Source organism: the organism of the source record quoted next, unplaced genomic scaffold (assembly GCF_019419815.1).
Source record: "Pyrus x bretschneideri cultivar Hongxiangsu unplaced genomic scaffold, Pyrus_bretschneideri_v1 Contig15, whole genome shotgun sequence".
Lineage (NCBI taxonomy): Eukaryota > Viridiplantae > Streptophyta > Magnoliopsida > Rosales > Rosaceae > Pyrus > Pyrus x bretschneideri.
In genome coordinates, this window is record NW_025999446.1 from 4686500 (window position 1) to 4698830 (window position 12331).

Genomic DNA, 12331 nt, shown 5'->3' on the forward strand with positions numbered 1-12331 from the left:
ACAGTTTTTCTCCAGACTTGCCAATTATCAAAGCACTGATTTCATTAGTGTTGTCTTCAAGAATTAAATTAACTTTATACCTACATTTAAAAATCGAATTGCATCAGTTTTTCAAGTTTTATAACTGGGTCACAACCAAAATAATAAATTTGAAACAATAGAGGTTACATATCTGAAGCAATTTTTTATTTGTAAAAGAACAACGCAATGCCAAAAATGCAAAAAATTAAATAATAATAAAAAACAAAAAACAAAAAAATGTGGGAAAACAATAAACTTGTATATTAAACATTACCAAGGTGTTGGTATATGGTTGAGGTGTTTCTGACAAATGAGTTGTCCAGTTGTTGGATCTTTTTGCATTTGCTTGACACAATTAGAGCAAGAACTATACCACCAATTATAAAGTGTGTCAAAACATTTGATTGATGTCATTTTGTAAAATGTTTTGTCACACATATCCAGCAAAAAAAGCAAGAACAAACTTAGTTTTTGTTAAATATGTAACAACGTAAATGCTTGCTGTTAAAAAAAAGATACCAGCAAATAAATTATTTTTTATACCTTATACAGATCAGGATCTAAAAAGGCCAACTCATCTATTGTTACTTTTCTTGTAGTACACAAAACTTCAGCCTCATTCATTTGTCTTGAAAAAAGGGGCAGTACTTGTACAGGCCAAGAACCTGTAAGTTTAAAAAGATAGTAACCAATTTTGAAAAATGATTTCTTTGTAGGTATAAATAGGAAGCACAATTATAGATGTCCACTCACATTGATTTGTATGAGCTAACCTCTGGGATGTTTGGGTCAATGAAAAAAAAAGTGCGAAACCAGTACTGTTCAAGACGACATTGTCTGTAGATCCCAAAAATAATAACAAATATAAAACAAACACGAGTAAAATATTAGAGATGAGTAAATATATTCAATTTGACAATAGATGTTTAAAAGTGCGAGAAAACTTATAATCAATAGGTTAAGAGTGTGGGAAAATAATTTGAACATGAATGGCTAAAAACTAAACCAACATATAAGAAACAAAACAAACGCTTTGTCATAAAGGATAGGAATGTAATACACTAAAATTACATAATGATAAAATGCTAGCATAGTGTATGGCAACTAATGTAAGAAGATAATAAAATAAAAATAGAAAAAGTGGGTTTCAGTTAAATCAGCTACCTAGATAAAGCTTGACTTTTAAACTTTTGAATACAACGATAATAGGCAACGATAAAGAAGAAAAAGCTTTTACAACATCTTCCCACAACGTAGTAGACGACTTTTCTTTTCTGTACAGAAAACAAATAAAAAACAAAGATTAAATTTTTTTTCCCACCCTAACAAATGAAATGTTGTTAATAATTTAGAACTGCAGTATTGAGACAAAAGAATAACCTGATATTCTCAATGTGCATATCAAACTTCTAGGCTATTCTTTGATTAATTTGTTTTGGTTCCAAGTGTTGGACCACAGTCAGATGGCCAATTACATCTTATAATTTAAAAAGTTAACACAAAGACTATGTCAAAATTTATTTCATTAAAAAAAAAAAGAATGGAAATGTTTTTAGTTGATGCACACGTAGACAAATAGATATATATGTTTTAATATTACTTGTAAGAATATCATATCTATTCAGACACGAATAAATCATGTTAAAATCTAGCAGGAAAAATCGATGTCACGGAATGGGTGGAAAAACAGCAGATAGAATTCTAAACACTGTTTTAGAAGTGAATATAAGCTAGGTATTATGTGGCAGGCTTTATACTGCCCTCTGATCTTGATCGTTTGAAAATTCATGACTTCGTAGCAATCACCAATTTGAATCTTTGAGGCAACGACTTCATAATCAATGTCTAATGCAGAAGCTTCAACCTCATTGTTCTTCACAATTAATCACATCTGAAAAGAAAAAAAAAAGCAGAATTAAGAAGGTAATCAACAAAAAAAAAAGGATAAAAAAAACATTATATTTTGATACATGGAGATTAAATCGGCACAATCAGTAAATAGATTCATTGAATGTGACATCCCACATCGTCCAGGGGAAATATCCTTATATGTAAATTCCCATCTCTACTTAGCACGAGACCTTTTGGGAGCTCACTGGTTTCGAGTTCCGTTGGAACTCCGAAGTTAAGCGAGTAGCGCGAGAACATTCCCAGGATGGGTGACCCATCGGGAAGTTCTCGTGTGAGTTTCCAGAAACAATACCCTGAGGGTGTGCTGGGGGCCCAAAGTGAACAATATCGTGCTACGGTGAAGTCGGGCTCGGAAAGTGGTCCCGTTCGGACCGGGATGTGACAATTTGGTATCAAAGCCTAACCTTGGTCGTGGTGCGCAAACGAAGACGTCGGGCCTGTAAAGGGGGTGGATTGTGACATCCTACATCGCCCATGGAAGTGATCCTTATATGTATATTTCTATCTCTACCTAGCATGAGCCCTTTTGGGAGCTCACTGGCTTCGGGTTCCATTGGAACTCCGAAGTTAAGCGAGTAGCGCGCGAGAGTATTCCCAGGATGGGTGATCTATCGGGAAGTTCTTGTGTGAGTTCCCAAAAACAAAACCGTGAGGGTGTGGTTGGGCCCAAAGCGAATAATATCGTGATACGATGGAGTCGGGCCAAGGAAGTGGCCCCGCCGAGCCGGGATGTGACATTGAAAATATGTAAACCATCAGAAGGAAGATTTATAAAGCACTTTATACATGCATAAAAATGAAACAAAAAAGAAAATTATAAAAACATAAATACAAATAAACAAATTAATAAACGAAAAGAAAACCAATGACATAACGAGTACTGTTAAAATTCCTAATTAAAATGATAAGACAATGATCACTGACTGTTTCATCAACTACAATACAGTGTAATGTCACGTATTTTTTAATAGTTCCAGGAATGCTTGATTTCCAGACCCTACACACACGAATCTTTATTTTGTCTACTTTAGTGTAGGGACATAACTCAGCATAGGGGGACCTTCAAGGTTTCCATTTAACCTACTAAAAGTGAACATAAATTTTACAAACTTAAGAATCACCATAAAACAAATTTGAAAACAAATACGAAAGAAAAGACTGATTTGTTTAAAAAAAAAAAAAAAAAAAAAAAGGTGAACTTGGCTTATCAACCAGAGGATTTACCATTTAAATGCAGTTTGTTACAATAGGAAGATGAACAAATTCAAAGAAACAAATGCAGCCGCAATTTGGAGTTACATAAGATAAAAATTAGCAGAAATTGAAAAGTAAATACGTCAGACAATGATAACACCAATCTTCAGAGTTAATTTAGTATGAAACCTATAGTTTGCAAACATTAGTAAAGCCAAATCCCCAGCTGATGTTTAATGTGGAAAACACTTGAAAAACGAAATAAAAGTTTGATCATCATTTAATGGAGAAAAAACTCGATAGAAGTACATAAATACACAACTAAAACAGTTGATCCATGCTACTTGTAAATAGGTGCATATATACTTTTCTTTCCTTTTGACACAAATATATTTCTAGCTATTTTTATGATCTAAAATGCAATTTATAAAATATAAACATACAAATATTATATCTCCTAAAAACCATAATAACACCAATCACTTTTTTTTGTACAAATAAGGTGATCATTGCGTTGAAACACATCATTTCTTCTGAGTTTCTTTTTTCTCATTTTGCCAACATTGATACCATTCATTACTCACTCAGGCAATAACTCACAACAACACCATATCTATAGCAGTTCACATGTTTTAAAATCAGTTTCTTACAAACAAATACAACAACATCATTACCAACCTCATTACCAATAAAAGACACATTATGTTAAGACACCAAAAAAAAAAAAAAAAAAAAAAAAAAAAAAAAAAAAACTAAACACAACTCCACACACGATTTTCACAACATAGAAAAGCAAAAGAAAACCTACAAGTTCATTCTTAAAATAACCACCTAGCTTAGTTATATAAATTTTTAAAATCAAATTACACAAACAAATATGAATTACATCTCACTGTCATCAAACCTATCACCCAAAATGAACACCGTGCTCAGCAAAAGGGATACTTAAATAAATAACACTTTTAAGAATTCAAATAAACAGCACTGCATCTGAAACACTTCACACTTACAAAACCTGCATGACCTTTAAAAAATCTCAGCACCTCATTCAACATAAGTTTTTTACAAAGTGCATCATAAAAACTTGGATCCCATAAGAAAATACATGATGTTACGTTCAAAAGTTAGAGCAAGAAAGAAGATAAGTTTGACCTAGTTCAAATTCCACTCATCACCAAATAGCAAAAAAAATTTGTCAAAAATTAGTACTTTCTCACAAAATCTTTATCTAAGACGAATATATAAAATTTCCTATTTAAAAAAAAAATGCTAAACAGAATAGATAACAAAGAGCTAAATCCATGTTTTTTTATACGAAGAAAATAATAACACAGCTAAGGTAATATTGCTATACCTTTTTCATCTCACTTTTTTATCTGAATAATATATGCTAACATAAGAAATATAAAAAATCAAATACCCTTATGTTCAATCTAATTGGATCTTTATTATGCTAGGTGTCTTACTTACATGGAAAGCATCTGAAAACTTGAAGTATCAAAACTAACAAAAATTTGACCAAATGCATTGATAAACCAAAAGGTAACAAAACTTATATCAATTTAATTTTTCATCTCAAAAAACAGCTCAACAACAAATATTTGTAATGATCTAAACAGTCATTAAGTTAAAGAATTAAAAGCAAAAATCAAACCATATAACATTGCACAATCGAAACGATATCCACGAAACCAACACAGGAAAATACGATTGAAAATCTAAGTGAGACCAGAACAACACCATATCTCAAAAGCTTGATATACACACTCATAAAACCAAAACAGTTACACTAACGTTGACAAAGGTTCTTTCTTAGTATAAGCATGCCATCACAAGTTAAAACCCTTCATCACTTTCATCAGCACATGTCAAGGAATTCATTTTGAAATCCCAAATATGCAAATGTTAGTTTGCTAATTAACAAAGCAATACAAAGATTCTAATAGATCTAAACACACAGGTCTTAGTTTGCTAATTAACAAAGCAACATAGAGATTTAATACATCCTTCTTCAGTAAATAAAAACAAAACTATAAAATCAGTTGATCACTCTAGGTAATTAACAAACCAATACAGAGATTTTAACATGTTCTTCTTTAGCCTTTAAAATTAAAACTATAAAATTGATGCATCACACTTTGTTGAGTCTGAATCATCACAAAAATTTTCAATCAAATTTCAATGGTAATCAAGTCACATTCTCCATTAATTGAATATCATTAACCAGGATTTGATTCCAATTAAAAAACAAAGAAAAACAATCAATAACATCTTTTATACCTGTAATAAAGTGATCTATCTTGAAAGGGCGCTTGCTTGGGTTTGAAATGCTTTCTAGCTGATTCATATGCTTCACTTTTCTCTCAGTCTACATCATAGTAAATTGCCTATTAGTTAAACACCATCCAAGCATATAAGATCCACGAAAAGTAACATAAAGAATTGCTACATAGATCAAAAGAAATCCACAAAATTTCTCTAAAGATTTTGGAGAACACAAAGACCAATTTCCCCTAGTTTAATTTTGATAAATGCAAAATAAACACAAACAACTTAGCCGAAAACACCAACGCAAAAAAACCTAAAAACAACACGATCAAAACCTCGAAATCTCTTAAAAGGTAGAAAACATAAACAAAAACACGAATACACACATATCTCAATTCTGAAAACAAACACGAAACCATTATTCACCAAGCTCTTCCTATCAAAAAGAACAATAGCCTGAGAAAAATATATAATGGATTCCCATTATAAAACTCTATTCTCTGTATATAAATTCAAGGTAAGTGTGTAAAGCTTGTCACTTAGATTCAATTGGGATTTCAGAAAAAAAAAAAAAAAAAATTATTATCAATCACATCTTATAGTGCTCAATCAAGACTTACAACACACAAAAATAAAAAATGTGCAAAACCCCAAAAGGGAGAACGCAAAAACACTCACCTTTAACATACGCAGCTTCCAAACCTACACACAAAAGCACGACATCGCCAAATATTAGTTTCCAACAAAATGAAGAACAAAACCACAGAAAAAATCCAGACTAAACAAAATCGAAATCCCATACCCAAAAACTAAGGATAACAACAAAACCCCCAAATTTTGAAAGCACATATCTAAATAGGAAACCCATTGGCAGAATTGAAAATCACAGAAAAGAAAATCAAACTCCTGCACTAAAAAAAGCAAAGAACTCACCAAGATAATTTGCTTCTGCAAGTTCAAGATCCGTGGAACCCAACCCACCAACCCAAATAAGCTACCAGTTGACAAATTTTCCCCCAACAAAGTGACTTCACACTAGCAAACACAAAGATCAGCAAAAGAAAAGGCACCAATGGTTCAAAGATGGCAGAAAACGATAGGGGAGAGCGGGAGAAGTCGAGAAAGGAACGAAGAAAAATGAAAGAGCAAGGAAAAAAAGGAGAGAACAAAAGTAGAAAAAGGTTGAGCAGTCGATGATCAACACGCGTCTAACATGGACAAAACTGTGATTTTTGCACCCCAAAGACCAACGAGAAGAACAACCGGAGGAAGAAGCGAGGGACAAAAACGTCCATGCACTGGTCATCCACAGTGCCCACCTCGGTTGAGTTTTAGTATATAGGATTTCTATAGTTAAAATATGGCTCACACCCTAACTTGTGAATAGTCCTTATTTGGGGATCGGGGCGTGACATGTACTTATGCTATTACAATTAGGCATCGAGCATGACTCTATCATACACAAAACATTTGGTGTATTTTTAGCATGTATTGATTATAAACAAGGGACAAATGGTTGAAAAAAATTGGCATTTCTCCCATGATTAATTGTGTACTTGGTAGATCTAACCCAATTGGAGATTTCAAACTTATTCTTCTCAATGAAAAATCATTTGATTCCATTCTTAGTGGTTGAGTTTCATCTCCCAATTTTTTTGACTTAGCAAGACATTATTGGTTGAGCTATCTCATAATAGTTTGTCCTTTCATTTTATTTAGGTTACTTATTTGTTAGCATTTTTTTATTATGTTAATTTCAAATTTATTTATTTCAATGCGTATATTATTATGAATTTGTTAATGTGAGAACCCGTATTTTTTGATTTTTTTTTTTTCAGCTTGAAGGAGCCACAGGAGAACTTATTTTAGATTGTTTCATCTTTTGGTTCGACACATCAGTATTAATAGGCTTTTAATTTAGTTAGACATTTTAGTTAGACATTACCTACTATCCTAAGCTTAACCGATTTGTAGGCCCATTTTCTTACTTGCATGGCGAATCCAAATTGGACTAAATAACCTACAAGGCATATCCCTTTTTCATTGTAACTGACTTTTTTTAATTCTTATCACGTCCAAGATATCTTCAGTAGATATGCCTTGTGAGTACCCTACAAGGTTGAGTATTGGAGGCTATTAGTTAGGCGTGGCTTGTTTTGGAGAAATTCAAATATAGAGTTTGAAACTGTCAAAACTACATTGCATGGAGTTTTAAACTTTAGCAGGAGGTGTGATTGCAGCCATGCTTATATTGGTTCTACATGCAGCGCCACTTAGCAAAGACGTACATTGTTCCTATATATTGGTCTCCTTCTGATTGGACGAATTAGAGCCTTTGAGTAGCTGCCTCCTATCCCTATAAATAGGAGCATTGCTCCATTATTTTTAGAAATAGGGTAGCATGCAATGCATGAAGTACGTAGAAGTTGGTGTATATATAACATGTATGAATGTGTGTGTGTGTGTGTGTGTGTGTGTGTAGAGAGAGAGAGAGAGAGAGAGATTAGGTAAGAAAAGAGAGTGGAAATTATATATCGAGTTGGTTGTGATCAACTTCGTAGAGCTTGGAACTTGGTTGGAATACAAGGTTTTAGGCTTCGATTCAAGGTAGGGGTTTCTTTGGGAACTTATCATTATTGGGATATTTATCTTGTTAAAGCTTTGTGAAATATGTGTTATACTTTATATATGTATAATTGATATAATTATTTACATTGGAACTTTGACACATTATTGTTATTTTCGAGAATGTGGATATCGTTATAATGTTGATTACATGCATATGTCATTGCATATTGGAGTAGATGGACTTTGTTGGAATATTTGAGATTGGAATATGGAAATGGAACTATCTTTTGTGTGGTTGAGTTCAACTCTCGTAGGGACTAGCAAATGTGGCAAAAGTGAACTTATAGGAGTGGTACAAAGTAGTGGGGACTTTGGCGACCGAGAGAAGAACAAGATAACCAACAAAAGGGGTACTTGGGATGATTGAGTTGGGTGTCAATTTATAATAGAGTTTTCAGACCACCGCTATTGTGGTAAAATGACTGGTATGGGACATGCAGTTCCACGTGTTTTATTATATAGATTAACAAGTTGGGTAAATTGAAGTTAAGCTGCATTCATGGAATATAATTTATGTTTAATAACGTGTTATAATTGACTACTTGTTGCATGACACTCGGTTTAGCCTTGACAATTATCCTTGATAAGACTTATGTCCCTACTGAGCTGTGGTTTCGCTCACTCTATACATTTTAGACCTTGCAGGTTATGTACAAGAATAGTGATGGGTACACCTTGTAAAGGTTTTGGAGTTATTTTTATACGAGAAGTTTGTTTTTTGTTTTTCGTTTTATTTTTACTTTTACTCGCGCATCGAGCACGTGGTTATTTTTCTGCTGACCCCAGGTCCAGGGCATGGTAGTTAATCAATATTGTTTTTATTTGAGATGCTCATACTTTCTCTAATGAGTTGTATTGCCCAATCATACAAATAAGGTACGCTAATATTGTCGTGAGCCAGAAGTTCATTGACCAAATGATGGCATGATTATCATGGCCATTCATGATCCATAATGATGGGTTGAATTCTAATAAATTTGTATGAACATTTTTTAGGCCTCAACATAGTGCATTGAGCACATCCTTGCAATGATTGCTCACACAGAAATTGATCCTCAGACCATCTAAAGTTTAACCTTGGACCCTCATTTTTTGCTCGCAAATTAAAAAGCATATGTGTGTGCTTAATCAAAATCTAATTATGGACTACTTGACCAATGACCTAGATGTAACTACAAAACGGTCATAATATTATTCGCTTGCTATTAAAAACGTAATTCTCAAATTTTGTAGGCTATTTCATGTCATTTGGGATTAATTTTGAGCATAAATTTTTGTTATGGCTTATCTATATGATTACCTTGAATGTGATTGGAACGACTTCCTAAATCTCATTCATACTCTGACCAAAGATCCTTATTTTAAGGTTAGAGATCCCTTGTTGTACATTCACATGCTCACATGATTTAACCCAACTATATTGTGGACACCCTCAAATGGAATGCCTTTAACAAAGTCAAATACTAAGGACCTAACCACAAAACAACTATGATGTCTTAGCTCAAAGGACTACTTTGCATTATCCTAACCATGAGTTCTCATATGACATAAGTATGAGAACTCCTTGTTGTTCACATTCAGCGGACTCACTCTCTATTTAGCACTTCCATACTTATCTTCGTGTCATCCACACTAATGACTTGAGACCAGTTACTATCTTGTGAGAGAAGACATAATATATGTATTAATTAAAGAGAAAGATCTCATGATCAGGAACATTTACGATATGTGTATTAATTATTATTGATCTCTCCGGATCGTCAATGCCCAATTGACAATCTTATGATCAGGAACATTTAGGATATATGTATTAATTAAAGAGAAAGGTCTCATGAATCTAACTTCTTTATATCACATTCTCTTAATTACATATTTATGTGACTTATCGTTTAAGTGGATAACATTTAATGAGACGGCTTTAAAAATAATCTTTCCCCTACATCAAACTAGATTAGTTAAAACATGAAATGTTTATAAAGTAATCATCTTATGATTGGCTTTAGGGCACATTTCCAACAATTGTGCACTCCAAAAATTTTATATTTAGAGAGAAAAAAGTTTACACTTATAAAGAGTGCATAATGAGATCTTAAAATGATAATAAAAGCAGTATTTCAATAAACATAAAAGATTTTATGGCAAAAGTTTTTGGGGGGCCCTTCAAATTTGGGCCATGATGTGATTGCATCTTTCACTCTCAACGAAAGCCACCTCTGATTCAAAACACGAGTTTGGGGCACCACATGTCATAATAAGAGTGGAATGACGCTTAAATTATGGTGGACTAGCTCATGTTCTTGGCACATGAAAAATCTCTCAAGGTTAAAAGCATATAGGTAACCGAAGCCCAATCTACCTTCTTGCTTTCTTGCTTTATGTTGCATAACTCACCTACGTTAGTCAAAGTTTTTTTTTTTCATTTTTGGACAATGCTTGTGTTTCCCCTTTAAAACTTGTGTTTCCCCAATAGAGGAACCTACTTGTCCCTTCATTATGATTAACGAATCTTTACCGTTCGAACATCATAATCAAAACTATTCATTCTCTTTATTATACAATTTGGAGACCTTTTAGTTATACATCCATACATGTCAAACCAATCAACGTTTTTGGTAAAAAGTAGCATCTTCATGATGAACCGTCAAATTTTTTATGCATATAAATGGCTAAAAGAACTCCAAATTGAATAATTTTTTTCATGTATAATCTTTAGATGATGATGAAGAGAATGAACAGTTCTAATTATGATATTCGGATGGTAACTATTCATTAATCGTAAGTTGGGGGGGGGGGAATAAGTAAGTTTTCTATAGAGGGAACACATTATCTTTTTGTTTACTCACATTACTTCCTGGCTTTGCTAACAACTAATCAAGTTCTTTGTACATTTTTCTTAGAAATTAAAATTGTTTCAGGATATATAATAAAGGGGTGGTATATGCTAATACCACAATTAAAATTTATTTGCATGCATTAGTGAAAAAGATTAAGACTGTGTTTGTGTGAAGGACTCAAGGATTGCAACAAGTAAAGAAGAAATAGATTACAAAGGGAATTAAAATGGACTAAATAATCAATACAAAGGCATATATGAGAAATTTTCAAATGACTTTTTTCCTATTTGCAAATCTTTCTCATGACTTTGTAATGCTCATAAAGTGCATTTTTGATCTTATCAATCTGACATTTTGTGATCTATTCCTTACTAACTTGACCTCAATCTCTTGTGAGTTGGAATTCATTTTAAAAATCTGAGTGGTCAATCCATCCTTATAACTTTTAGGGTGCGTTTGTTGCACCGGACTATCTTGGACTAGACTAACTTCAGAGACTAAGCTGGATTGGCTTGGCTTGGACTAAGCAGTACTAAAATTATGAAGCGTTTGGTGCAGTACCGGACTAGCCAGGACTAAATTTTTATTTTTTATTTTTTATATTTAATTATGAAAACTTCCACTTTCTTGTCTAAAAAACATTTTTTTTAAAGAGATAGAAGATACTTTATTGAAAATATCATTCATCTCACAAACAAAACGGGGAAAGGATTTTGCTTTTACATGAAAGTCTACATATTTTTTTCACCATCATGAGCTATCAATACATATACAACTTGCAACTGCTTGTGCTTAAACTTGAGTTCATTCACATATTCTTCAATGCCCTTCAACTAATTATGTAGATCTTGAGTGTTTCAATTGCAACCGCACAGGCTACGGGGTGTCCAGAATATGTAATCCCATGAGAAAAAGAACCAAGCTTGCTGCTCTGAGAGGATATGACACCTGAAATTTCTGGGCTCACAAGAATGCTGATTGGCATATATTCAGAAGAAGAGTCTTTGCCACAGATACAAGGTCTAGTTTAATGTTGTATTTGTCACTACTATACATGCAGCCAAGCCTTCCAAATGCACAGATTACATCGCTCCAAATGCACAGATTGCATCATCATAAATAGAATGCAACAATTGTCTATGGTCCCGCAGTGTGCAATACAAATGGAGCTGGAAGATCAAACTTTTGTGGGCAGTCAGTGTGCAATACAAGGGGAACCATAAAGAGATGCTCATGCAGACTTCTAGATACAAATGCCAACTAGAACACATGAGCAATGAACGATAATTTGGTAGATAACATTTTGAGTGTTGTTTATTAACACTAAAGTTAAACTAATGCCACCAAGGACAACTCAATTTATGTCGGTATTCAAATTTAAATCAATTCGAAGATTCTAAAATACTAAAACAGCAATTGGCTAATTCAAATGTGGAACCAATTACCTATTTGAGGAGAGTTTCACCGTCATTGAC

The 12331-nt window shown here is 33.1% G+C and overlaps 1 long non-coding RNA gene across 1 annotated transcript; it reads right to left on the reverse strand.

The window, feature by feature from the left end:
• Positions 1–1597: 1597 nt before the first annotated feature.
• On the reverse strand, positions 1598–6698 carry LOC125475542. Its single transcript, XR_007256910.1, has 3 exons — positions 6328–6698; positions 6073–6096; positions 1598–1912 (listed from the first exon to the last, which is right to left on the reverse strand). It is a non-coding gene; the product is annotated as an uncharacterized LOC125475542 (long non-coding RNA).
• Positions 6699–12331: the final 5633 nt, after the last annotated feature.